The sequence below is a fragment of the Ptychodera flava genome, chromosome 10 (assembly GCF_041260155.1).
Source record: "Ptychodera flava strain L36383 chromosome 10, AS_Pfla_20210202, whole genome shotgun sequence".
In the NCBI taxonomy this organism is placed as follows: Eukaryota; Metazoa; Hemichordata; class Enteropneusta; family Ptychoderidae; genus Ptychodera; species Ptychodera flava.
Genome location: NC_091937.1, coordinates 41,211,816 through 41,239,264, shown reverse-complemented (window position 1 = coordinate 41,239,264; position 27,449 = coordinate 41,211,816). Strand labels below are relative to the sequence as shown.

The following is a 27,449-nucleotide window of genomic DNA, read 5'->3' as shown; positions in this document are numbered from 1 at the left end:
GAATTTCGGACAACCCATCCCCTAAGTCAACATTTGTAAGTCTGATCATGGAGGGCTACTACCTCCATGGTCTGATTGACACATTTGCATTCTGTAATTGTTACATCGGCGGGGAGATAGAGTACGGGATCGATAGATTGAGCAGAAAAACGAACATCATAGCAGACTACCCAGCGCACGGACGCCTTTGGCGTCTCGGGCAGTGTTTTCTGGTAGCCGAGTCGAGTCACATACATGATAGGCATTAATCAACTTCTTCGGATATGACGCTGATGCTGACGCTGACTAGCATCATTTTCAGCATCAGCTGTGACTGAAGATGAGGATAAGGCCAACTTCAGGTTCGTGTCCTGCTGCATCATCATGTCCATCCATTCACGTCTACGTCAAAGCGTGTATTATACCTAACTGACCAAGCGGCGTCGACCGATGGGATAGAGTCATAGACATACATGGTAAAACAACTGCCATTGCTGCACTGAGTGACGAACATCTTTTGGTGAGTCGTGCAAAGGATCGTACGCGTGTCAATGTCAGACTTTGTAGTTTCAACTTAATTTAGCGCTACACTGCACTGGCGCAACTACCTCCATGCTGTGAGATACTTTGGCAATTTCTTCAAGTTTGTGACCGTGTTTGCCGTGATTAAAGTATCTGAGTGTCCGAGGTTCGAGTTTCCCAACTCCTCTGTGTTCAGGAACCGCAGCTCATTCTTTTTGCTAACCCATAACGAATGAGACGAGAAACACTGTACAAATTTGTAGTACACACACATCGTGACAAAACAGTACAAAACAGTAAGTTCCTTGTTTCTGCAGTTAGGTTATTGTCATTCGCAGTGGAAGATCTTCATCTTGTATCGCAGGTTTCAAGTAACGCTCACTTTAGTCGAAGCACACGAATTCGCTAGTATGTCGATATCTTTTCAATGTCTTTTTAGCCGTTATTTGTCGTTATTTATCAATGTCTCATTCGGGTCCGACTACAAAACACACTGGTCTGAGGTGGCAGGTACTGTACATTTTGACGCCCTCACTCGGGCTTCCAGTTCCGTGGCCATACGATGCTGAAGTTAGACTCGGTTTCGGATTCGGTTTCGGATTCAGTTTCGGATTCGAGTGACTGAAAGAATTTTATATTTTCAGCCGATTTAGTCATACTGTTGAATACATGTACTTGATTTTCACTTGGAATTTATTTTCGTTACTCTCGCTAGAATTTTTTCAGCTAAAATAAAATCCAATCAGACTAGACGAAATAGAAATAAGACACAGTGAAACAATGAAAATCTGTATTCGCCTAAAATAAATTCCAGTGAAAATAAAATGGTTCGAAGTACTTTCGTATGCAAAGATAAATACTTGTCGTCAAGAATAAGTTTTTACTGGATTTACCTGTCAGCATATGTAGTATACATTTTAAAGCATAAATTGTGTGCATGTATTCACAAGTAAAAAGATAGAAATAACAGAAAATTTCAAAGTACTTTAATTTGAAATTGAAAGGAAGTGTCGAGCAAGGAAAACAAGATTTACAAAATCATTACTTTAATTTGTTTATTTGTCACAATGTGTATCACATGGTGTAATGCTAATGTGTTGTATTACTTTGTTGTTTTGGTTGGTGTTCTTCTACATAGATTTCATTTTGAATGTACCATACTGAACTCCCTGACTAAACTATCAGTTAATTTGTTATATAATAAAGATTGCATTGAATGCATTTCTTTGCATTGTGCGTAGTACTCTTAGCTTGAATAGTCCAAACTGCATAATGCCCATTATTGCTCATAAGTTTTGACTAATTTTTCAGCAGTTTTGTTTGGTGTATTCATGCACTACAGTTTCTTGCTCTTCAGTCTGAAGTGTTCTGCTTTTTTTAAACTGTCTAAATTATGTTATGTGCGAAACATTTATGTGATAAAATACATGCTACATGTGCAGTAAGGTGATCTAGTTAAAATGTCTCCTTGTGTATCAGTATTTATCATATCCTTCGAAAAATAATACGCTGGAAATATAAAGCTATTCTCAGTTATTCTAACCCAAATCCGAAACCGAATCCGAAACTGACTCCGAAACCGAATCCGAAACTGAGTCTAACTTCAGCATCGTCGTGGCCATGTCAGTGGCGTACTGTTCACAAGGGTTTGTCTTCACCATTGAAGACCGTAAGTTCGAGAAGTCAATATTTTTTTAATACTGCGTTCTGATTGTACAGTATGAATCGACAGGTTTTGTAAGTTTTGGTGAAAAATCTGTTTTTATGTATGGCAAATAGCAAGTTTAGACTATGTGATGCGGTACTGAGTATCACGGAGGAGGTACATGTAGTGGAGGCAGGAAACTCCTCCCCACATCTACACGCTCTGAACATGGATGTACTTTGGTACCCATGCTCTGAGGTTTTGTGGCACGTTAGTAGACACATGACATTGTACCAATGTGCTACATGTTTCTTTCAGGCAGTGAATTTATCACTCTGCAACCTTCATGGTCTAAATAAAGTATCATTAATTTAAATTATGGTAGCATGAAACATTGTCCTGACTGTATGGAGTCTAGAACTAAGTGTGATTTTATAGGTTTGGAAAGGTAAAACAAAATCAACCTGTTTTAGGTCCAAATTTCATGGCACTGGCTCTAATTGTCTTGCATTCTAACTGGTCTGTTGAAAATTGGACTTATCTTGATGTTGGTACAATCATGTACCTGATATGAATGCTATATTACGTGGTATCAGAAATTTTTTCCTGCAGATAGTAGATCATAGAGTATCTTGCCCATAACGACAAGAATGTTTTAGGTGTGTGACAAATATTCCTGTTGGGTACTTTAAGAAGTAATCCATACTCCTTATCATTCTGCCCTCAAGGAAGACTTCTTGATCTTAAAAGTTTAAGTGTTCTTGTGAGGCTGATACTAGGTTACAAGTTTACAAAATGTGCTACATTCATACTGAAAGATTTGTAGATGTATTTCTATGAAAGTACTGGTACATGTGATATTCAATGCTCCACAAGAATTCTCACAGGAAAAGGCAAAAAATGATCTTTCAGAATTAATGGCATAAAAACCCTAGAAGATTCCTGTAGAATCCCAAAAGACCATGTTCTTTTGATTTCTAAAGGGAGTTTTGCAACAGTCAGTCTATCTGACTGCAAAATCAGCCAACCTGCTAAAAATGAAATATCACTGCAGCCATATTGGATCGTGTCACAAAACCAAAGAATACTCTTATGTATATGTTACTTGTTACAGTTTGTTTATTGTTGCAGTACCTGATTTGAGAGACTGATCCTGCTTGATTATTGCCAAAGAAGGGCAAAACAAATAATCCTTATACACCGGTAATGTTATAGCCATATTGGATAGCAGCGCAAAACATGAATGTTGCAAGATTGTACGAATATGATTGTGGATGTTTATGTCAATGATATGAGACACAAGGCATCAGAAATAGAGAATGGAAACACAGAGTTCAGTATCTTCAGCCTTGCTTGCTTGGAGAATGAATTTTTTATTAGCTCACATTTGGTTATACCAATGTGAGTTTATCGTATAGGCTGAAGTCGATGGCGTCTGTATGTATGTGTGTATGTATGTACAGTATGTCCGTCAACATCAAAAACACACAAACCGCTGCACGTTTCAGCTTGGTATTTGGTGTGTGGATGCATCCTGGGCTATAAATGGGATTTTGTTCAAATGAAGTCTGCATTGCCAAAATTATGCAAATGAGCTTACAAAATGTGAAAATGGTTAAGAATAAATAACTCAAGAACCGCTTTTTTGATTGCTTTGAAAATTTGTGTGCAAGTACCTTAGGTGAACCTAATACAGTTTTATGAATATTGTGAAGATATCCTTAATTTTGTATTTTTGCTGAATTTTTTTGTGATTTTTCTCGTTTCCAGTAAAAATTCTTTCTTCTCTGAAACCGCCAACCCAATCGCTCTCAAATTTGGGTTGTCTCTTTGCAAGGGTGTTACTCTTCTAATTTGTTGAAATGATGACAAAATTGGGAAAATTACTATTTTTGAGCAATTTTGTCATTTTTGGTCAAAAAATCTTAAACAGTATTTCCTTTTTAAAACCCCTGGACAGACAGCTTTCATATTTGGTACACAGACGTACAGAGATGACAATAGTTAGATATGTGGAAATTGTCCTGAAATATAAAAATTTGTATTTTAAGACAATATTGTCATTTTTGGTCAAGAAAACTTTATCTCAAAATTACTTGTTTGATAGCTTTGTAATTTGGTATAAAGTCCCTTGTTTGATAGCTTTGTAATTTGGTATAAAGTCCTGAAAGATGTTATTAGATAAATTTTCTGCTCAAAGTGTTGGGAAACCCCAAAATTCGTATATTTTAGGTAATTTTCTCAGTTTGTGACCTTAAATGACCTACACCAACCCAGGATATGTTGTGAGACAATTTTGAAGGCTGTGAACATAATTTTGTCATATTTGGTATCAATTTGTAGGAAAATTTGATCCAGAAAACAAAGCTGAGGTGATTTTTTTCATTTTGGACCAATTTTTGCAACTTTTCTATGTAAGACATACAAGAACTGATGAGAAATTTGGATCCAGGATAATTCCAGATGTTGTAATCACTGCCCACAGTTGAAGGCATTTCACTATCTGTAACTACCTTAAGTGCTGTTTACATTAGAATGATAACACTCATGACATTAATTAAAAAATCTCCAAGGTTGTAAATGTACTTCCTGTCATTTGGTCTTATGTAATACCAAGGGGTGGAACATTTGATATTCAGGAGGGGGTAGGGTCTAGAAGATTGATGATGTAGCATTACTTTTTTACCAGATCCCTTGTGCATTTTTTGCCCACTCCCACCTTTTCTTTTTATCAAGCCTTCTCTGTTTTTTGTTGTTGACATTTGCTTATGTATTTAGGATCTGCTTCTCCCATTGCTATAGAAGTTGATATGCATGTTCCTAAAGATGACCTCCAGTACCTAAGTTGGATACCTTATTTGCTTTTGTCATTCTTGTTTTTCCTGGTTTAAATATTTCTTGAATGGACCAATTCAAACCGAATGTGAGCACATAGTGTCCTTGACGGTATTTTTTCAAAATACCAGTACATAATCATGAGCTCGCAAATTTAATGATAACTAAAGTACATCACATCTTGAGGTGAGATATTTCTGGGTAATCATTTTCTACCTCATAATTAGAGTTCATAGTTTATTTCAAGAACTTGGTGCTTTGCATTATTCTTGGGCAAAAAATCATCAAAATGATCACTCGGTTACTTTAAACCGTGTAAGCTTTAACCAAGGGTTTCCGTTGCTATACTTTTTCTGTGGTGACCTGCTGCTGGTCAGAGCTCGAGGGTATAACTATTTGAGGGATGGTTTCCTTATTGATTGTGTGCACACTATGGAATGATCACTGCACTCGCAACTATGATCCAAGGCCCACTCGTTCTTCTCCCTTAGTTCCATACTCGCAGGCATACAGTACTTCAAAAATCATGTGTGGCATAAAGGCATCTACCTCTTGAAGTATTTGTGTTCAAACAAAACTGTCCAGAGTACAATGTCTAGAACAAGATGTTCATTATAGTTGCTTGCTTTAAAGCCATTGGATACAATCTTAGGGTCTGGGATTATGTATGTAATCTAATGCAATGTGAACACCTGGTGGAAGTTGTCTTAATCTCAGATAAAACCTTCTTCAGGAAATCCTAATCTTGACAGTAGTGTTTGAGCACAAATACTGTGAGCTAAAATACCAGACAATGGTAAAAAAGGGATTGTAGTGTTTGATATGGTAGTTCGTGTTGCTGTCATAACATACTCATTACACTGTGGAGGTCATTCTTACCTCCATGGTTACATGATGGAGATGAAGTGAGTCATATGTTTACACTCAGAAGGCATACCATCACAAGTGGTTCAAGGCCAGCTGTACATCTGCTAGTGTCCCTCATCGGAGACTTCATGTTAGGTTTCAGCATCATCTTTGGATTACAGTACAAGTCCTTGTAATATCATCATTATACCAGGACTCTGTTATAATAAGGTCACTAGTGTCTATGAAAGAAATGAAAGACAAAATGCATTCATGTTCAGTGTTTCCACTGCCTGCTTGCCAAATCGCAAATGCAAGAAAAAGTAGCATTTGGTGACAAGATTTTGGCAAAAACCTGACTATGTGCGTTACAAATTGCCGTTATCCGGTAGCGACTTTGGATGTTCGAACGTCGCAAAATACGCTAATATAGCAAATGCCGTTCTGTGGTTTCGTCATGCGCAGCAGAAAGGACACATTTTTTTTATTTCTCTTCGTAGTAAAAACCTTCCAATATAATATTCCAAAGAAGAACATTTAAGTTTTTTTCAGTTTTAGTGAAAGCCTTTCAATAGAACCCGCAAGATTTTTTCAAATGTGCATTTCTTTTTACTCAGTCTATTTTGGTCGTACGGAACGTGAACAAGTCGTGCAGGTCAAGGGTTACATTTTAACATTTTTTTCTTTGTTTTCATTCTATATTTTACTTTCTATCGTCAGTGAGTTACATTTCAAAAATAAAAAATGTGTTTACCTTTTGCGGACGTTTTAGAGGGTAATAGTATCTGTCCCCCCTGTCCCCCCTTTTTTGTAACGCACATCGTCAGGTTCCATGTTCATATGAGCATACCCTTGTATATATATACATTTCTGAGGCCGGGACAGCAGACGACAGTTCAGAGGCGCTAGCGTGCATGGCTGTCGTCGCGTGCACGTTCGATTCCAGCCACCGCATTCATGTGCGCGGCAGTCATAGCAACGTATCAACGTCATTCTCCGCCGCATTTCGAATACGCGCTTCATTATTGCATACAATACGTACATGCCGTGGTGCAGATGACCAGGTGTGAGAGGAACCAGCAGAATGCAACTGTTTCTATTCCCTTGTGTATTAATGATACCTTATTTTTGTTGAGGCTTTTATTTTTTTAAATCACGATGTAAGCGGCAAAAAGAAATTGAAATACGAAATCATGTTTATACGCTTAATATACACCATCATTTAAGAACAACAGAATGCCCGTGATTCAACTTCAAAATCAAAAGTCTAAAATGCATATGTTTCTGATGTCTGAGAGTACAGTATTTTGCTTTTGAACTGCTAAGAGATTGGATATCTGATTAATTTGAAAAACTATGCTGAACCAGGTTTTGTGCGTTGACTATAGCACGATATGTATAGTATAGCACTGATAGCAATTTCAGGTTGTACTAAATATACCGGTAGCTGCACATGCGCAACTTTGACAGTATCGCTTTAAAGTCAGACAGATTTTATTGTTGTACCCGGTATGCGTGGCTGTTGTTTGGCACTTTGTAATTAAATTAGTGTGACTTTTAGTATCCATAATAGCTATAGCAGGGTTCATTTCTGTCATTCTTGCGGAAAATGTAGACTAATATTTATTTTTGCATATTAATGAGAGAGAAATGACATTTGAGATCAGTGGTATCGGCTTGGCTAATTGAATATGAGGTTTGATGAATAATTTTTACTCACATTTGGTATACCAATGTGAGGTTATCGTATAAGCTGAATTGATTTGCATGTCTGTATATTTGTGGGTATGTGCGGATGTATGTCCGTCACACACAAAGGCTCCCATACTGCCAAAGCTACCGTCTCAGTATTTGGTGTACAGGTAGATGTAGGGGTTGAGATGTGAATTTGTTCAAATGAACACATCAGTGTCAAAAATGTGCAAATGAAGTAAGAAAAAGGGAATTTCTGCATGTGTGCAGGAGTGACAGGCAAACTCCACTTATCTTGAGTCATTTCCTGTCATTGTTTATGAACTTTTACATATTAACAGAACTGCCCAAACCATAGACAGTAGAGGGGAGGAAGACCGTCAGTAGAGGGGAGTTGTTTATGAACTGTTACATATTAACAGAACTCTTCAAACCATAGACAGTAGAGGGGAGGAAGACCGTCAGTAGAGGGGAGGAAGAGCGTCTATGGTCAAACTAAGAGGGGCTAGCTGCCTTTCAGCTATGCATGTTGCTAAAGTTGACCTCCAGTACCTAAAATTTCAGACCTTAATTACTTTTGTCATTCTTGTTTTTCTGGTTTAAATATTTCTTGTTGTTTTTCTGGTTGTACTGTGCAGAAATCATTGTCATAACATCAACGTAGAATTTTCCTGCGCTGAACAGATAGAAACAACATTTATTGTTGATCTTTGTTAACCCACACTGGTATGTACCAATTCTGATCAAATTTGAGCGATACCGTATAATTGCGGTATTGTTTTTCTGGTTGTACTGTGCAGAAATCATTGTCATAACATCAACGTAGAATTTTCCTGCACTGAACAGATAGAAACAACATTTATTGTATATACCAATTTTGATCAAATGTGAGCGACACCGTATAATTGCGGTTTTTTTAAGGGTATCTAACCAAATTTGCTACAAGATTTTGGAACCCAGGGGAAACAATGAAATGTGTCGTCAGATGTTCTACTATATTCATTCCATGAACCAATCCTTTCACAGACTATCACAGTGACAGGTATCTTTCTTTCAGATTGTTTTTTAGCTCATATTTGGTATGTATATAAATACCAAAAAGAGCTTATATGGTGAGTCGGTGGCGTCTGTATGTCTGTATGTATGTATGTATGTATGTATGTATGTATGTATGTATGTATGTATGTATGTATGTATGTGCGGATGTATGTCCGTCACACGCAAAAGCTCCTAAACTGCCACACCTACCATCACAGTATTTGGTGTACAGGTAGACCCAGGGGTTGAGATGTGACGTTGTTCAAATGAACATGTCAGTGTCAAAAATATGCAAATGAGGTAAGAAAAAGGGGAAATCCTGCAAATGTGCGGGAGTGGTGGCATTAACTGAAACAGCCCACACATCTGAGTTGGAGATTCTGTAATCTCTAACCTATTTGTATGCAGTGTACCTATTATGTGTAGGAGTGGTGGCAGTGACTGAAAGGGGCTACTCCACTGACCTTGAGTCATTTCCTGTCATTGTTCATGAACTGATACATATTGGCAGACCTGCTGAAACCATGAAGGACTGTGTTGAATAATTCTTCTGCCAAGCCTGTTCCGAAAGTTGATCTTCAGTACCTTAAGTTTCAGACCTTATTTTTGAGTTCAGTTGCCTGTAATTTGAGAGGCTTTTAAAGTGCTATGCCCAAATCTAGCAGAGCCATTCAAGTGAAGCTGGACCATGGTCCTTTATAAAGAGACTTTGTGTGGACTAGTTCCGACATGCACAGTACTGCATGATTTCCCACAGTTCATTATGATTTGTATCATCGGAGATTCTTCAGTGAAGTCTGCCATGTCTCCCATGTGTAGACAAATTCACGAACTAGTTGTGAAAATTATGAAAATGTGCTTTTAACCACTCCGTTCTTCTCAATTCTCATTTTAAATGACTTGGAAAATTATGCATGATTGAGAGAGGAGATAACATTTTTGTAAAATTTCCACTGATTGTGTCTTCAGCCATACAGAATAATGCGATGGAAAGTAGGGAGACTAGTTGCTCCTCTTTTATGAAACAAAGGAATATTGATATATTTCCAATGGAAATGACAAACGAAATTTGCGTGCTTTAAATTTGCTTGCTAAGTTTTCTCAGAGAATGACCCCTTCAGTTCATCATAACTTTCTGCCCAAAAATGTGGCATTTATAGTACCTAGGGAATGTGATTTTTATGGTTGTTTAATGGTTATTTGGAATCTTTCACTGAAATATCTAAACTAGATATTATGTAACAATTGTTCTAATGCTTCACACTATTGCTTATATTCACAACTGAAAAAAGTTACAAGGAAAATACATGTAACCTTCAATATACAAATCATAGAGAATTGTGGATAATTTATTGTACATGACACAGTTCCTGGGGACTGTGCTCCTGACAAAGGTAACGTTGATGGTATTTTTGTCGTGGCTACACACTTGATGTGACAGGCCAAGCATGCACAGTTACCCAACATTGCCATCATAGGTATATCATTGTCACTGCATACAAATGATGGTTGCATAGTATGAGACCAGGGGTGTCACTAATTTGTGAAAGGGAGGGAATATTAAAAGTACAGGGGGGGCCAAGCCACACGACTGCCAAGCTTGAGGGTGTTTGGTTGTGATGACACCTCCCCCCCTCGCCAATACACTGTTTGAATATAGGGATCAGCCCTCGGTGTTGTGCCAGAGGGTATAATGAGAACTACCCCATTATTTCTGTCTAATGATACACAGTCAGTGCTTACTGGGTGGTCAATAATGGCATTGATTCATGATAAGAAAGAATAAAATAAAAATAATTGTTACTTGCCATATACATTAATAGTATCACTATGCATTACATAAGCAGTAAATTCAAAACCCAGTTTACTTGGTCACCACTGATGCTCATAGTTCTGACACTTTGTCAGACCTGGTGAAGGTATCGATTTCATGGTTATTTTCTCAAAAAGTTAGACATAAATGGCAATTTTTGTACAAAACATTTTGCGTTATAAGATACATATTCCTGCATTGATTCTTTTGTTAAAGGGGAAATTTACCCAGACTTTCTTAGGTAATCAGGTCGCTATTTAGTGAAAAATAAACAAAATAGCGTTGGTTTCATTCACTTTCACTTGCGCGTATTAGCGCAGTGGCCACAAGCTGAATGCACTTAAACCGGAAGTGACGTATCAAACTTGCGGGTTCAAAGCGAGGTCACTTATAACCAAGGTCTTCTATACGCCAAGTAGAGTACGCGCACGCGGTACGCAAACCTCAGCGCTCGACTGAAAATCATAATGGCGAAGATAATCGGTATAACTGCAGACCTGATTACCTAAGAAAGTCTGGTAAATTTCCCCTTTAACAAAAGAATCAATGCAGGAATATGTATCTTATAACGCAAAATGTTTTGTACAAAAATTGCCATTTATGTCTAACTTTTTGAGAAAATAACCATGAAATCAATCATCCAAGACTGACATCGTCAGAAAGTTACAGCGACTCGAGATCAGAAAGTGACTATTCTAGCCCCGATGACGAAGTTCAAATTACTGTCGGCGATCAATCATGCCTGTCACGTCATTGTCAATCCAATCGCTGTGAAATCATGCCAACACCGAAGTAATGCCAATGCTCTAAAGAGATCGACATTAATTCTAAAAGTGCAAGCATTTTTAATGTGTTACAGAACACCCTGATGTAGCCATGATTAGTCTAGAACCAGCGGTCCTGTCTACAGCGTTCCGTTTCTAGTGCCTGAGCGTACGCACAGTCCCATGTACAAGCAAAGCACTTGGGGCTGGATATGCCCCGGGCAGTTTTCTTTAAGGCTTGTAGTTCAGTAGTTGGACTTGCAACTTTCGCTAAAAGCAGCCCTTGTCAAAGTGGTATTCGCAGAAAACTTTATTTCTGCTCGACTGAAACATCGACACCGAGTGCTTGGCCCCTATATTCTGTAGCTATTCTATACACTGTGGAAAAGCTTACAGTTGCACACGTCGACTGCTTCAATGACCAAGTTTACGACGTCACTTCCGGTATTCTAGTACTCCGCTGTTTGTTAGCCAGTGAGTGAAAGTGAATAAAATCGACTCGAAAGCCTTTCAATGACCATATCAGTTTAATATTCCAAAATTAATTTTCAGGGTAATTTTCCCCTTTAATCCAACTTTATAATCCCTATAGCAGCCATTTATTTATTATTATCCATCTTTAATAATGGTTAATTAATGCATGAATATGAGTCCGAAGCTGTGCACATGAATTCGTCAGGGATATCACTGTTGTTAAAGCACGGACACGGTCCCTCAACAAGAGGAACTGTGGCATGGATATTGGTGCAGTGCTTTTTCACTTTTGGCTCATTAAATACTGGTATAAACAAGTTGTTTTCCGATTAGATTGTATTTTGTCCTGGCCAATGGCAGTCATTTATCAGTATCTGTCAGTGATAATGGGAAAATTGGGTACTAATCCTGTTCCAAGCCGCATTCCTCGATTTGCGTCGCAGTGTGTTCGCCGTGTATGGTAGAAATTCATGAGTATGCAAAGTTGCTTTATGGATATTGCTGCCATGTGCAGGTAATAAAGGGTAGGTACAGTCCTTTATGAATATTGTACATAGTTTGTGGAAATAATAGTATGCGTATGTGTATGCAGGTGAATCTGAACAGTTCTTTTAAGTTGATTGAAGTTGAATGAATGTGATATCTGATTTCAGAGCTTCCGTTAGGTTTTTCAAATCTGTGTAAGGATGTACGCAAATGTTTTTTTTCATTTGCGTAAAATGTATAAAAAATGCGTACATACAGAATAGCTGTATATGCAATATCAAAAACTACATTGTAGTTGAAAAGTCAATGAATAGTGTTCAATAAACATCAGCAGTGAAAATGTTTTTTTTTCTTTATGAGTTTTACAATCTCTAATACTGTTCTATTCTCTGCGGAATCGTTACTTTTTCTGTCTGCTACTTCCGATGATGTCTTCGCTAAACTCTATCATTTTGCTCTGAAGTCAAATTCGCCAAGTCTAGGGCCTTCCATGGTTATCACATGAGACAGATCAGGGCTCGAAATACTTTTTTTTCAACCACCTGTCCACTGGACAAGTCAAAATAAAAAGTGCCTGTCTCAGTGAGAAAAGTACATGTCCAAAATGGCATAATTTATTCTGAGAAACTATACTGATTTCAACTCACCTGAGACAATGTCCAGAGAAATTGAATGTCATTTTTAGCTACTATAGACTATAGTCTATAGAAGCTATTGGGATGGGTATGCGTCCGGCGTAAGTCTGTATGTATGTATGTACATGTCCGTCCGTTTGTGAGGCGTCCGTCCACTCAAATTTCTTGAGAATCGCAGTACTTACTGATTTGATATTTGTTTTGTAGATGAAAAATATGATTTTGAGACACCTTTTTTTTAATTTTTGGATATTGTTGAAAATAAGCAAATTAATGCCAAAAAAGGCGTTTTTGGTAAAAAATCATTTCTTCATAACCGCTGGTCAGACAGCTTTGTTATTTAGTATATAGGTCCCTAGGGACAACCCAATTAAGATTTGTTAAAATTGTGATGAAATATGCAAATCTGTATTTTTAAGGAATTTTTTTTTCCATTTTTGGTCAAAATTTGACTGACATTGTAAGTAATTCTTGTACTGTATAAACCCTATCAATTCACCCAGAAAAATATAATTAATATGATTTTAAATAATTGAATTAATTAGGAAATCATCAAAGCCAAAATAATTTTAGTGTAGAATTATTGACATTTCAAAGTGAAATGCTTACCATCTTGGAGGATTAAAACATGTAAAGGCAACTTTCCTGAATCCCAACTTTGACATATTCTGAACCGTCATTTATTGTGCCCTGTATGTTATCTAAAATAAATTGCTCATAATAGTTTGTCATGATAGGGTGGTCAAATAAATAGAGATAGAGAAAGTTCTAATTTCCATTTATGGTTGACTTGGTAAGGATAAAATAAAATTACTTTTTGAGGAAAAAAATAGAGTGGTCAATTAAAAGAGTGGTCAAAGTGATAGGGTTTTTATGGTAAAGCTGGGCTGTAAGATTCCTTATGTGCTATTTATAGCAATTATGCAATGTGTAAACAGTGCAATGAAAGTGTTACATGATTCCTTATAATGCTTTTGATGACCTTGAACTTCTTAAGTTTCAAACATTTGTCTCTTCAGTGTGCTTTCTCTGAGTACGTACCGGTACAGTCTCAACTTATTCAACAGAACTTACTTACAATGTTAATTTGAAAGTTAAAATGTGCTTGGTTAATAGGATGAAAATACTGATAAAGATAACCAGCTTCTTCATAACCTGACAGATATGCTCTTTTTTTATGACGTAAATCTTGATTTAAGCAAGTCTTGTTTACTTTAATTTGAATGTAATTAACTCTCGTTTATTAGCTACTATAGACTAATATAGTGTATAGAAGCTATTGGGATGGGTATTCGTCCGGCGTGCACAGTCAGTCTGTATATATGTATGTATGTATGTATGTCCGTTTGTGAGGCGTCCGTCCACTCAAATATCTTGAGAACAGCAGTACTACTGATTTGATGTTTGTTGTTTGGATAAAATATATGATTTTGAGACACTATTTTTATTAATTTTTTGATATTGTTGAACATGTGCAAATTAGCCCCCCAAAAGGCGTTTTTGGTAAAAATCTTCATAACCACTGGTCAGACAGCTTTGTTATTTGGTATACAGGTCCCTAGAGATAACCCAACTTAGATTTGTTCAAATTGTGATGAAATATGCAAATCTGTAATTTTGCGGAATTTTTTTTCCATATTTGGTCAGGCCATCCTGAAATGAGCTATCAAAGATATCCACCTTCTTCATCAATACATGTGTCACAAAAGGTTATTCTCTACATAACACAGCAGAGCTCTGTCAACTGTTGAGTCGCTTGTTTTTTCAAAACCGCTGGTGACACAGCTTTAATATTTGGTTTACAAGTCCCTAGGATGACCTTATTGAGATAATTTCATACAGTCAGGAAATACTTAATTTTGTATCCATGTCTATGTAGCTTGAGGGACTTTGGCCCTATGTTTAATTAGTTTGATAGGAAGCTTTTGACAGAACCAACGAGTGAATCTCGTAAAATTCAACAAACGCACATCTGTATTGTATGCAAAATGGCGTAACAACGCCATCGGTGTCGAGATGGCATTGAGAATCTCCCAATCTAAGAGATTTGAGACGTGACCTTAGATAAATCAACATGGCTGACTCCTGTTAACAGTGATTAGATATTATTGAACTTTCTGTTACTTTTTTCTGACAGGTAAATATCCAAATAATGATTTTCAAAATTTTAAAAGGTACATAAATTTAAACTTATGAATATTTGCTGTAGTATATAGGTTGAAATACTGGTTGCAGGCTGAAAAAATCTACCTGTCAACTTGGACAAGTACTTTTCAATACTACTTGTGCCAGGCCAAATTTCACTTGTCCGAGACTGGCAGACAGGTATTATTTCGAGCCCTGCAGATGAGACTGAAATCACGGCTGCAATTATCGCCAACTTTGCAATATTGGAAAAGAGCTCATGATACTCGTAAAGAAGCATGCAGACCGCCATAAAACTGTAATTTTTAAGTCCGCGTGGCATTACTAATTTGTTGACATTCAACGCAGGAATCCTCAGGGTTTACAGGTGCGATTGGGCATGACAGAAAAAAGAACATGTTTTGAAATAATGACAAGCTCTCTTGAACGTGTTATATTTTTATTGGTACAGCCTAATTGATGCTACATAATTGATAGAATGTAGGAAAAAATATTGCAAAATCATGAAGATTTTTTATCAGAATACAATTTTTGGTCCTAGATAAACTACGCATTGGAGGCAAACAATGTGTTGACAGTGCTCATGTCTTTGTTATGGAGACTGCATTTTTTTCAATGCGTATCGGATTACGCAGATGTCAATTTCCTTTGCGTACTGCAGAGTAATTATGCGTGAAATACGCAGAATTTTGCGTTAACGGAAGCTCTGTGATTTAGCAACATGTACGATGCAGGGTCATGGAAGAATCAAGGATTATATGCATGAGGAAAGATACGGTGATCTGAAAGTGTGTGAATTGTTGTGATGCCTTGTCGATATAATTGAACTTTTTATATTCTCTGCTAGCGATTATCAAGAGTTTTTGCTTCATTATGATGATTACATAGTTTGTTTTCAAACAATGGCAGCCATTTTGTTTTAGATCTTTGTGTTATGACTAGTCATGATCAAATCAATTTTGTGCAATACTTTATGAGCTTTCAATGTTTGTCTGCCTTGAAATGAAGATTGCTGATAAAAATAACACAGGCTATTCGTGTAAGTGAAAGGCAGAACTTTCCAAGTATGGAGGGAGATGCCTTAGCTCCTTGTAATGCCGACAGACTATGGCAACATGATGGCAAAGTGCCTATCGTCAAGATACATGTGTTTGTGCAAGTGTATACACATTGTTCACTTGCTATTTATATAGCTAATGCATTTTCTTTTCCATTTGTTTACAGGTGGGTGTTATACACATTAGAAGTATATGTAGTGGTGCCTTTAGAGGATTGACATGCATACAAACACATTGAAATGCCTGGGAACATTGGAACACAGTCACCTAGACCCATATCAGGGCTCCCGCTACCCGATCGCCAATTAGCCAAATGCTACAAAAAATGAAAGATGCATGGCTACAAAAATTCCAGTTTGGCGAATGTAGTGGCGATTGATTTTCTAGACAGTGCCCCCTCAACAGAAAACTGCAGCTAACAATCAAAAGTTGTAAGATGTTGAAACAGTTTACCCTCCTTCCTACAAAGTTGCAATGTATTGAAACAGTTTACTCTCATTTCTACAAAGTTACAAATTCCCTGGTACGTGAAGCAAACATTGTTGCTGATACTACGGTACAAAGAGGCTTTGCTTTGCCTCTGTGAGCCCCGTTCGTCCTGGAATCTATCAAAAGTTTTACCTACTTTGCTTGAATCAAAGTTTGGCCTGCAACTACTCAGTTTGATAGTAAAACCATAATTTCAAAGGAAACTTTCACAAACGGAGTCATAATACAAAGGAAAAGGAGAAAAACTGAGGTGTTTTGAAAGGTCAAGTCTAGGTCATCTCATCATGTGATGCATTGCATGAAGACCCCTTAAGTACACAATTATGGTTCACATTAAACCACCTAGGGTGGTCCAATAGGTGAAAGGTAATTTATGTTGCCTTCCAATTTAAATAGCATTGAGCTACTGTCAGTTTTAAATTAAATTTTATTAAGAGTCGTGGCAAAGGGAAATTGTTAAGAGTAATTGCAGTAAGCATATCCATTTTCAAATCATAAAGTTTGTGAATTGCAATTTTGCATGTTCACATCAAAGCAACAATTCAAAAGTAGAACTATTAAAATTGTCCATTTGGCCTTTTTCAAACTGCTATAACTTATACAAGAAATTGTGTGATACTGAATTATTTTAATATTTTTGCAGATACCACCAGTTTAATGATGTAGAAGTAAACATCACCAGACATTTCTTTATCATATCAAAATATCAAATGAAAATATATTTGAGCTCGAATGTTATCATAATCATTAAAACAATGAATACTCGCAAACAGTGAGTAATTTAAATGAACATATATCATTGTGTCTTGTTTTACAAGAGTAGTATTTCGCCCAACCTTTTTGTCTCTAGAAAAATACTTACACTCAAGATGCTATTCAGCCTGCTTGATCACAACTAATGACATACTAGTACCACTGGGGCCAATCCTATCTACACTGCCAGTATGCTACTAAATGCTTTCTTCTGCACCTAAAATTTTTATTTGTGTGGCTCAAACATTTTGATTATTGAAGACTGCATAAATTTGCCACATGAGATGCCTGTAGCTTATGACAAGCTATCATACTGTGAACACTGACTGAATGCCGCAGAAATATTCTGTACCTGTTGTAATATACACTTCACATTGCTACCAGATTTTTTAGAATTGAATTGCTACCTACTGTAATTGTATTTCTGGTGGTAAAAGTTCACCACTAGAAATGAAAAATTATTTCTATCCCTGAAATATCATCAAAGCATACATTATTAATGCAATAAAAACTGAACAAATATTTATTTTATGTAAAAACTATCATGAATGTCATACAAAACATCTTGATTTGTAAAATTAGGAACTCCTGAATGCCGAAAAAGCTGTTGCCACACTTGAGATCATAAACTGACTAAAAGTTGCTAAAAATGGCTAAGAGATTTTTGTTTTGGCTAATGACTTGGCTAATCATTTTGATGGCTTAGGGGGAGCCCTGCATATACTAATCAAGATGCATTTTTCCTATAATACTAGGCTCACAGTGGGTCTTGGCAAGCTTACCAAGACATCCACTAGTGTTAAACAGCCAAAAGGAGGAACTGCAGGAATATTAAAAAGGACACAAACAACAAATGAAATAATAGAATGACCAGCTCGTCCAACACGTGTACACTTTCAGACAAGATCGAGTGACTTTGATGAGGACTTTTATTAAGATTCACACAGTAAAGAATGACCTGTAGCCTTGTTGTCAAAAAGTAATAATTTTCTACAACAGTGTAATGGGGAAAAAAGAGATTAATGTTCACGGTTATATTTGCGTTTAGGTAAATAAGTTCAATTTGTCTAAAAGTGTTAATATGAAGCCAATGATATATGGAGGAAACACCAGAGGAAAGTGTATTTAGCTCCGTGGAGCTCACCACGGAGCTAAATAGTTGTCCGTTAAGTATACATGTGCTGGGTATTTTGAATTTCAAGTGAAAAAGAAACGATGAAAATGAAAGTTGTGTCACAATTGTTGAAGTCAGTATATAAACAGTGAGCAAAGTTACATGTTGGTATATCGGTATTATAAGGCTGTGTAGTCGATGTAATGACATCCTCTTTATTTGAGTAATTACTAAACAATAACTACAGTTTGCCCTGGTTGAATTGTTTAAATACAGAAAATGGAGTCAATTTTCTGCTCAAAAGCTACATCTCCGAAACACATAAAAATTATACTCCTGTAAACACTTGCCTAAGAATGTATGCCAAAATAAACATCACTTTATAACCATACCCAACACAATTATAAACTACACACCAAGCTTGCATCAATAATCATGACATATCACTTGAAAAAACCAGAGCCTGACATAAGATTCCAAAAACCTCTGATTACTGAGAGATACTGTACTCGGTGTAGAACATGCGTTTGCCTTGGTATTTGAAGGATGGTGCATCAAAATTTGTTGAAATGCACTTCACATCATGACCATTACAAAGCTTACGCCTATGGAAGCAGTAAGATATCATTTCTACATTCCTTGGGCCTGCCACATCAAACCAAATGTGGGCAAAGTCTTGTTGACTCTATTTTTAGTCCCAATTTAACTGACACCGTCTGGGGGACTTATAGGTTGGGTCATGTCCGTGCATTCGTGCGTCGGTGTGTCTGGCCAGCCGTCCGTTCACGCAGATATCTCAGAGGTGCCTGAAGCAATTTCATTCAAACTGGGTACAAGGATTACTCCTGATATCATACATATGCACGTTGATTGATTTTGTGATACAATCCAATATGGTTGCCGCACGACCATCTTGTTACAATTTTTTCATGTGCAGAGCCATAACTCAGGCATGTCTCGACCGATTTTATAAAAAAGTAGTTCTAGGACATTTACTTATGTAATACATATGTTCCTCAATTTATTTCACAATATGATCCAATATGGCTGCATGGCGGCCATTTTGTTTCAATTTGTTCATGTATTAAGCCGTAACTCAGGCGCGTCTCAACTGATTTTATTCAAAGTTGGTACAAGGACATTGACCTATGTCATACATATGCATGTTCATTTGTTTCAGGATATGAGCCAATATTCCTCCATGGCTGCTATTTTGTTACGATTTTTTCATGTGCGGAGCCATAACTCAGACATGTCTGAACCAATTTTATTCAAAGTTGGTACAAGGACATTGACTTCTGTATAACACATGCATGTTAATTGGCTTCACAATCCAATGCAATATGACTGCCTGGTGGCCATTTTGTTACGATTTTTCCCATGTCCGGATCCATAATCCAGACATGTCAGAAGACATTTACCTACGTCACAGTGTTCTTCCTAGAAATATTTGCCAGAGTGGCCTCTAATTAGCATAACAATTTGCATATTAATTTACATAACCTGTGACCTGTGGTAGGTTAAAAGGTTACTGTCAATGTCTTAAAAATGTAGATAATGTATTCTGCAACAGCCTTCGACATATGCATAGACTAAAGACCAGTTCTATTGAATCTTGTACATAAAGTAGTTGCCTTTCGCTCCGAAAAATCGAGTAAAATTGGACCCACCACCAGATTAAGAGTATTCAGGCATTGTTATCAGGATCAATGAGGACTGCAATTACTTCTAAACAATCGTCTTTATTTTTTAGTCCCCCCGGACGGTTTTTAGTCCGTGGGGACTTATAGGTTTGGTCATGTCCGTGCGTGCCTGCATGCATGCATGCGTCCATCCGTCCGTTCACGCAGATATCTCAGAGACGCCTGGAGCGATTTCATTCAAACTTAGTACAAGGATATCACCTATGCCATACATATGCACGTTGATTTGTTTTACGATCCGATTCAATATGGCCGTTCTGGCAGCCATTTTGTTTCCTGTATTGATGTAGGTGCATATGTTCACGCAAATTTCTCAGTGATGCTAGAAGCGATTCTATTCAAACTTGGTTCATAGATTACTCTATAGGTTATACATATGCACATTGATTTTTATTTTGATCTGGTCTAAAATGGCTGCATGGCGGCCATTTGTTTCCTATATTTTACGACTGTGCGTTCGTTCACGTAAATTTCTCAGCGATGCCGGGCGCGATTGCATTGAAAGTTGGTACCTATATTAATCCCTATCACATATATATGCACGCCAATTTTTGTAATGATTCGATCATAAATGGCTGTGTGACGGCCGTTTTCTTTCCTGTATTTGATATCCATCCACAGGGTCCCCAGGTATGATCCACAGGCGTTCCAGGATGAAATTAATATTAATGCTGTGTCCATGCATAGGGGCTCATGAATGCAGATATCTGAGATATTCCTGTGCCAATTCTTTTTAGTCCCCACGTAAACGCGTGCGTGCGTCCGTTCACGCAGACATCTCAGAGACGCCTGGAGCGATTTCGTTCAAACTTGGTACAAGGGTAGTACCCTACCTCATACAGATGCACGTCGATTTGTTTCACAATGCGATCAAATTGGCCGTGTTAGAGGACTTTTTAGTTTACACCTCCATTGACTCCATGTACAAGGCTGTTCTCCATAGACTCCCATGTATAAGGCCAAGAAAAATAAAATTTGGTTTCTCATCGTATTCATATTGCAAAAAGGATGCAGTGACACAGTTTTTTGTCCCCACAGATAAAGTCCAGGGGGCTTAGATTGGGTCATGTCCGTCCGTGAGTCCATCCGTAAGTCCATCCATTCACGCAGATATCTCAGACACTTTGACAAAATGTCACGTGACCTTGGTGACCTTTGACCTCAAATATACATATTTGTCCATAACTCAGTAACCACAAGTGCTAAACCTTTCATATATGGTATGATGGGACACCTTATGACGCCACATATTGTACCTCATTAATTATGTGCATATCTAATTTTGAGCGAGCCAATAGAGCTAGAGGTCTGATTTTTGGTATATAGGGATAACTTAGCAATACAATTTTTTGACAAAATGTCACGTGACCTTGGTGACCTTTGACCTCAAATATACATATTTGTCCATAACTCAGTAACCACAAGTGCTACACCCTTCATATTTGGTATGATGGGACACCTTATGACGCCACATATTGTACCTCATTAATTATGTGCATATCTAATTTTGAGTGAGCCAATAGAGCTAGATGTCTGATTTTTGGTATATAGGGATAACTATAGGATAGAAATTTTTTGACAAAATGTCATGTGACCTCGATAACCTTTTACCTAAAATACACGTTTATGTCAATAAATAAGTAACCACAAGTGCTATGTCCTTTACATTTAGTAGGATGGGAGACCTTATGACAACACATGCTTTACCTCATTAATTATGCACATATATAATTATGGGCAAGCCAATAGAGCTAGAGGTCTGAATTTTGGCATATAGGGATTAATTAGCAATACAATTTTTTTTTTCAAAATGTCACGTGACCTTGATGACCTTTGTCCTGATTATACTTATATATGCATAACTCAGTAACCCACAAGATTTCTTTACTCTTCAATTTTGATAGGATAATAGACCTTAAGATATCACATCTTGTACCTTATTTATTATGCGCATATGTATTTCTTGGCTGGCCAATACAGCTAGAGGTCTGATCTTTTTCCCGATTTAGAACCATAACTTAGACATGCCTCTTGTTTCAAATTGGGAACAATGGTATAGACCTATGTGCCCATAGATCTGAACATATACACTCCAGTGATACTTCTTAATGACCACATTTCCCTGCCCCATCAAGACTAATACTCCTATTACAAGTGGGGACTATGTCATTGTCAGTGATTTGTTTTTCTTTGGAAAATGTATACTCCACTATTGAACAAAGACATAAGTATATTTTTCTTTCAACTTTCTGACTTTCCCTTTCAAGTGATTATAGTTTTAACAAAAAGCTCTTTGAAACATTACGTAGTAAAGGAATTCATCTTCCGCTTGACTGTTTATGATCACAGATGAATGAACCTTCCGATCTCCAAAGTCTGAGCATGAATGTATGGTATTGGTAGACAAACGCATGTATCCCATCGTCAGCCAATTTGCAAACAGTTGGAATGAGTAATGGAAAGGGCTAAATGTAAAGATAAAAACCCTCTTTGTACAATTCTGGTCTCTGTATCATGGAGCTAGTACTGAGTAAGAGTTGAATTATGGTACCTGTGGTGAACTCAAACGATCTCCTGCCCAAGGCATGGTCATTCAGAAAAGCCTACCTCGATTTTACAGTTTTTCAAGCATTAGCATTTCAAACCACACTGTCTCCTACCTAGTCTGTGTAAGCTTAACTTCTAGTGCTACACAGTTCCCGGGGTCGGACGCTATCAATAGCCGTGACGGCAGCTCACTTGAAACAGCCACCATTAAATTTGTACATCTCCGTACGGCATGAAGGATTTCATAGCGAAAGTAGACTCAGCAGTGAAACCTCAGCATTATGAGCGTAGACAAATATGTACAAATAGTGCAAGATGGCTGATTGGCAATTGAAAGACTGGAAGATTCCATCAGGAAGGACTGCTAGAGTCAAAGCAAGAGGCAGTAATAACTTTTGATCAATCATGCACAGCAGGTTTGCGGTGTGAGAATTTAAGTGTGATTCGTGTCTGCTGTTAGAAACTTTGTTATGCACCAACAATTGCATCCATATTAACACCTTCAAAATCAGATCCTTTGAATTGCACTAAAAAGAGGTGTAAATGGGCCGCATTACAGAACATAAATAAAAACAGGCAATACACAGGATGTTGAAACAATGGATGTCAGTGAAAATGAACAGATTTTACAAATATCGGGACTTTGTCATCAGTGTGGCGGCCCAACTCAGTGTGGCGGCCTTCATGACAGCATGGGGGGCATGGCTGTAAGTGTGCAGCCACGCTAATTGTATGCTGGGGAGAACACTTTGTCATAAATATGCTCGTCAATTGGTTAAACAATCTGATGTAATATGGCAGCCTGGTGGCCATTTTGTTACGATTTTTGTCATGTCCAAAGCCATAACTAAGACACATTTCAACCAATATCATTCAAAATTAGTACAAGCACATTGACCTATGTTATACATTTGAACATCAATTTTTTTCATGATATGTACCAGTATCATGTGAATTAAATGCTGATTAATGAATTTTCATAATTATGAATGATATATGTCAAGAAATACCGCATCAAATTTCATGAAACTTTGTACAGATGTTGAGCTCATATTGCTTTAACAACAAATAAGACATTTGTCAGTGTCATGTTAATTTATTTTTCATTGCATATTTAATAAACTTTACCTTGCCTTCAATTTGAGAGGTATGTCCCCAAATACTGCATCAAATTTGTGAAACATGTGGGCAGCTGTTGATATCACAGTGTTGTAAATACAATTCAATAACACTTAGAGGTGTCATTTAAATTAATTGGTAATTTTTAAATACTAATGAATTTTTGTTTTTAGGGTTAATGTCCAGAAGCAATGCATCAAACTTTATGGAATGTGGTACAGGTGATTATCTGTCAGTGTTATAAATAGGATGAAAAAATTTTTGGCAACATCCTGTTGATTAATTAATAATTGACTCATTTAATGACCTTTTATAATTAGGGTTGCAGCCAAGATCGGTTTTATGTTTTCACCACCATGGAACTCATTCTCGGCCAATAAGCCCAATGTGCATTGCAGTACTAGTAATAGTAGTATTGTTAATCACAGACCCAACTAATGAAGAGGAATCTATCCTCTCTGAGGACTTGTAATTAAAGTACCCATTAACAAGTGTGGACTGTGTCATAAATGATGACTTGTTAATATTTTATCAATATTCTTTGTCAACTCTTTCATTGATAATAACATGTCTGACAGTTGTAAAATAACAAAATGCCTTCATGTTCACTGCAGGTGCTCAGCTCATACTATGTATGGCCCTTAGAGTAGACCTGTGATTGCTATATTGAATATACAGGAACCACAGGGCCATGTGTTACGTGAGAAAAACAAAACGGTGAACTCAGCAATTTCTTTTCAATTAAAATTTATGTCAAAAAATAAAATTAATATTACCAAGTCAAGGAATATTGTACAAACTCTGCTGAAAATCACAGGAAATGAGCATTTTGTAAGCAGATGAAGTATCAGGTGTGAATTTTCGTGTGATTTTTGGCTGAGTTTGGAAGACACCTTGCCAAAACATTAAGCTGTGAGCAATATTCAGTCACCCCTCATTGGTGGGCGGCGCCAAAGTGGAGGTGCCCAACGTTCACTGTGAGGTGACCGGAATGTTGCTCACGAGCGTTTTTGAAGCAGATTAAGTATCAGGTATGAATTTTGAGGACGATAGGTAACGATCGACGGTTACATGATAGATGAACTTGCTACTTTTCACAGTAAAATCAAACGTCTATGGGGCACATATATAGACACAGAGCAAAATAGACCACAGGTGACTGTGGATTATTCGGGTCATATCTACATCATTTGACTGGGATCAATGTGGGAACACAGTGTTATTTGAATCTTTGCAAGTTACAGTGCTTGGGATAAATGTGATGAGTCTCTGAGATAGAAGATCTGCATTTGCTTGCTTGGTAACAGATGTTTGGTGACTTCTTGAACTGGGAAGATGCACTTTGCCAAATGGAGTAATGATGCAATGTTTGCTAGACACTCAAATGGCATTTGGAAAAGTATTAATTTATCATTACTTTTTTCACAGACTTGCTCGATGGAAGAAATACCTTTAGAGGAAGAAAATACTTTACATGCTTGCATGCTTTCTATTTGCTTACGAGCAATAGAGGAAAAATCAAGTGTTGCACTTGAAAAAGCACCAACAGATCCTGTCGTACTTGAAAAAGCACCAAGAGGTCCATTTGAAGAGGTATACATTGTATGTTAATACATTCCCATTACATTCCTAGACATTTTTAGCTCATGTGTTCCCACTGTTGGCTAATATCAGATGTCTGTTTAGCTACTACGTAAACAGAGGAACTGGCATGGGGCAATGAAGATGTAGAGTTAACATATTTTGATGATAAACATTAACTCTTACAGTGGTGAAGGTAATAAAAACCTGGTGCATGTGGATGTAAAAATTGATGTGCACAGTGTGCAGGTTGACAAAAAATTATATTTTAATCTCTGTACATACTCGAAAAACATGTCATTTTCATTACGTTGCTGTCATGGGAACTTCTTTGTCCCATTGTTTTAACACCTTTCAATATTTTCCTTGATCTTAAAGTAGTTTTACCAACTGTAACAACCCATTATACTTTCCTAGCCTTTCTGTTTTTGTGTTAAACGTGGGTAGGGGCTTACTGTATTTACAGCTCAATGTAAAACATTTTCAAAAATCTTCTGAAATCAGAGGAGGGTCTTATGCATGAGCAGGGGCTTATATTCAGACAAGTATTGTAAGAAAAAGATTATTGCAATAAGTGTTCCTTTTTCCTTTGTTTATCTTTACTGTCACTCTGATGATGATTTGACAGTGTTGTAGCTCTTTTGATATAACGTCTGATATCGAAGAGGAAAGATTGTCACTCCTAGACTTCTTTTGGCCAGACTCTCAAGAATTACCTACAAGGGTAAGTACTGTAGGATTAGCATTTCTATCAGTGTTTTTATCCTGTATGTTTTCTCTTTTAGATGAAATTTCACAGGTATGGAAGGTTTGATAGTTGTAGAGGTCTCCACACATGAAAGAATACTTCTTTTGAACAAATGATGTTGAATGTTTAGAGGATGACAACCAACATAATGGAGGTACATGCATGGAAATAAACCATTGCATGCATGACCTCAAAGAACGACTGTTCTATTTAGGAGGGTCACAGAACCATGTATATACTCAAAAAATGTGCCATTTTCATTACGTTGCTGTCATTGGAACTTCTTTGTCCCATTGTTTTAATATAGTTTCTTTAATCTTAAAAGTAATTTTACCGACTGTAACGACCCATTATACTTTACTAACCCTTCTGTATTTGTGTTAAACTATGGTACAGCTGGGTAGGGGCTTATATATGGATGTAAAGCATTTTCAAAAATCTTCTGAAATCAGTGGAGGGTCTTATGCATGAGCAGGGACTTATATTTGGACAAATATTGTAAGAAAACTGTTATTGCAATAGTCTTCCCTTTTTCTTTCATTTATCTTCACTGTCACTCTGATGATGATATGACAGCATGTGAGCTTTGTTGATATAACATCCAATATCAAAGAGGAAAGACTGTTACAGCCAAACTTCTTTTGGTCAGACTCTCAAGGGTTACATGAAGAGGTAAGTAGGATTAGCACTTCTGTCAGTGTTTTTAGCTGTATGATATTTTCTCTTTTAGATGTGGAAAGTTTGACATTTGTGAAAAGTGCAATGAACAACAATGTTGACTACCTATCCCTCTGACACCATATAAATTTGCTACTTCCGAGGTTCAAATTTATCAATGATCATTGGACAAATGACCAGTAGTTTTCTGTTTCTGATCACAGGTTTCAACTTACAGTGGACAATGTTGACTTCCAAACAATTTGCTCACAATATTTGTCAAATCATATTGGTAGTTGTACCTTTTTATCTGAACCCAACAAGTATTCACATTATAATGTTACTCATACTATTTCAACAACTAAGAAAGAATTGAAATCTTCTCTGATTCTATATATTGATTTCAATTCGTGTCTAGGCATCTACCTTGAAGGCCTTAGCAACAGTAATTCTTTATTACTTTGTATAATTCTTTTCTTCTGAGTAAGGTCACCATTACATGATTGTTTATGCCTTCTACCCTTTTAGAAAGTCTGTATCAGTAATCTATGCTGTTTGATAATCTATACATATTGAGTGTTTCATCTAGGGTGCTACACCGGGGGAACTGTTCCCCTCTACAGGAATTTTTGAGGGGAATTTTAAGTTTTAATGTTGCAATGATGTCACTTGTGATATATATTCTACAAGCCATAAACCATTTGCTTACACAATCCAAGCTGCTGGCTGCAAACATGACTTCTAAGATTTTTTCAAAAAGTCAAAACTTTGAGTGTAATTGTTGTGAATGTACAGGGCTTCCAAGA

At 37.0% G+C, this 27,449-nt stretch overlaps 1 long non-coding RNA gene across 1 annotated transcript; it reads left to right on the top strand.

The window, feature by feature from the left end:
* The first annotated feature begins 323 nt into the window (after positions 1 to 323).
* Positions 324 to 25,962, top strand: LOC139141504 (uncharacterized). Its single transcript, XR_011554204.1, has 3 exons — positions 324 to 499; positions 25,086 to 25,250; positions 25,867 to 25,962. It is a non-coding gene; the product is annotated as an uncharacterized lncRNA (long non-coding RNA).
* The last annotated feature ends 1,487 nt before the right edge of the window (positions 25,963 to 27,449 follow it).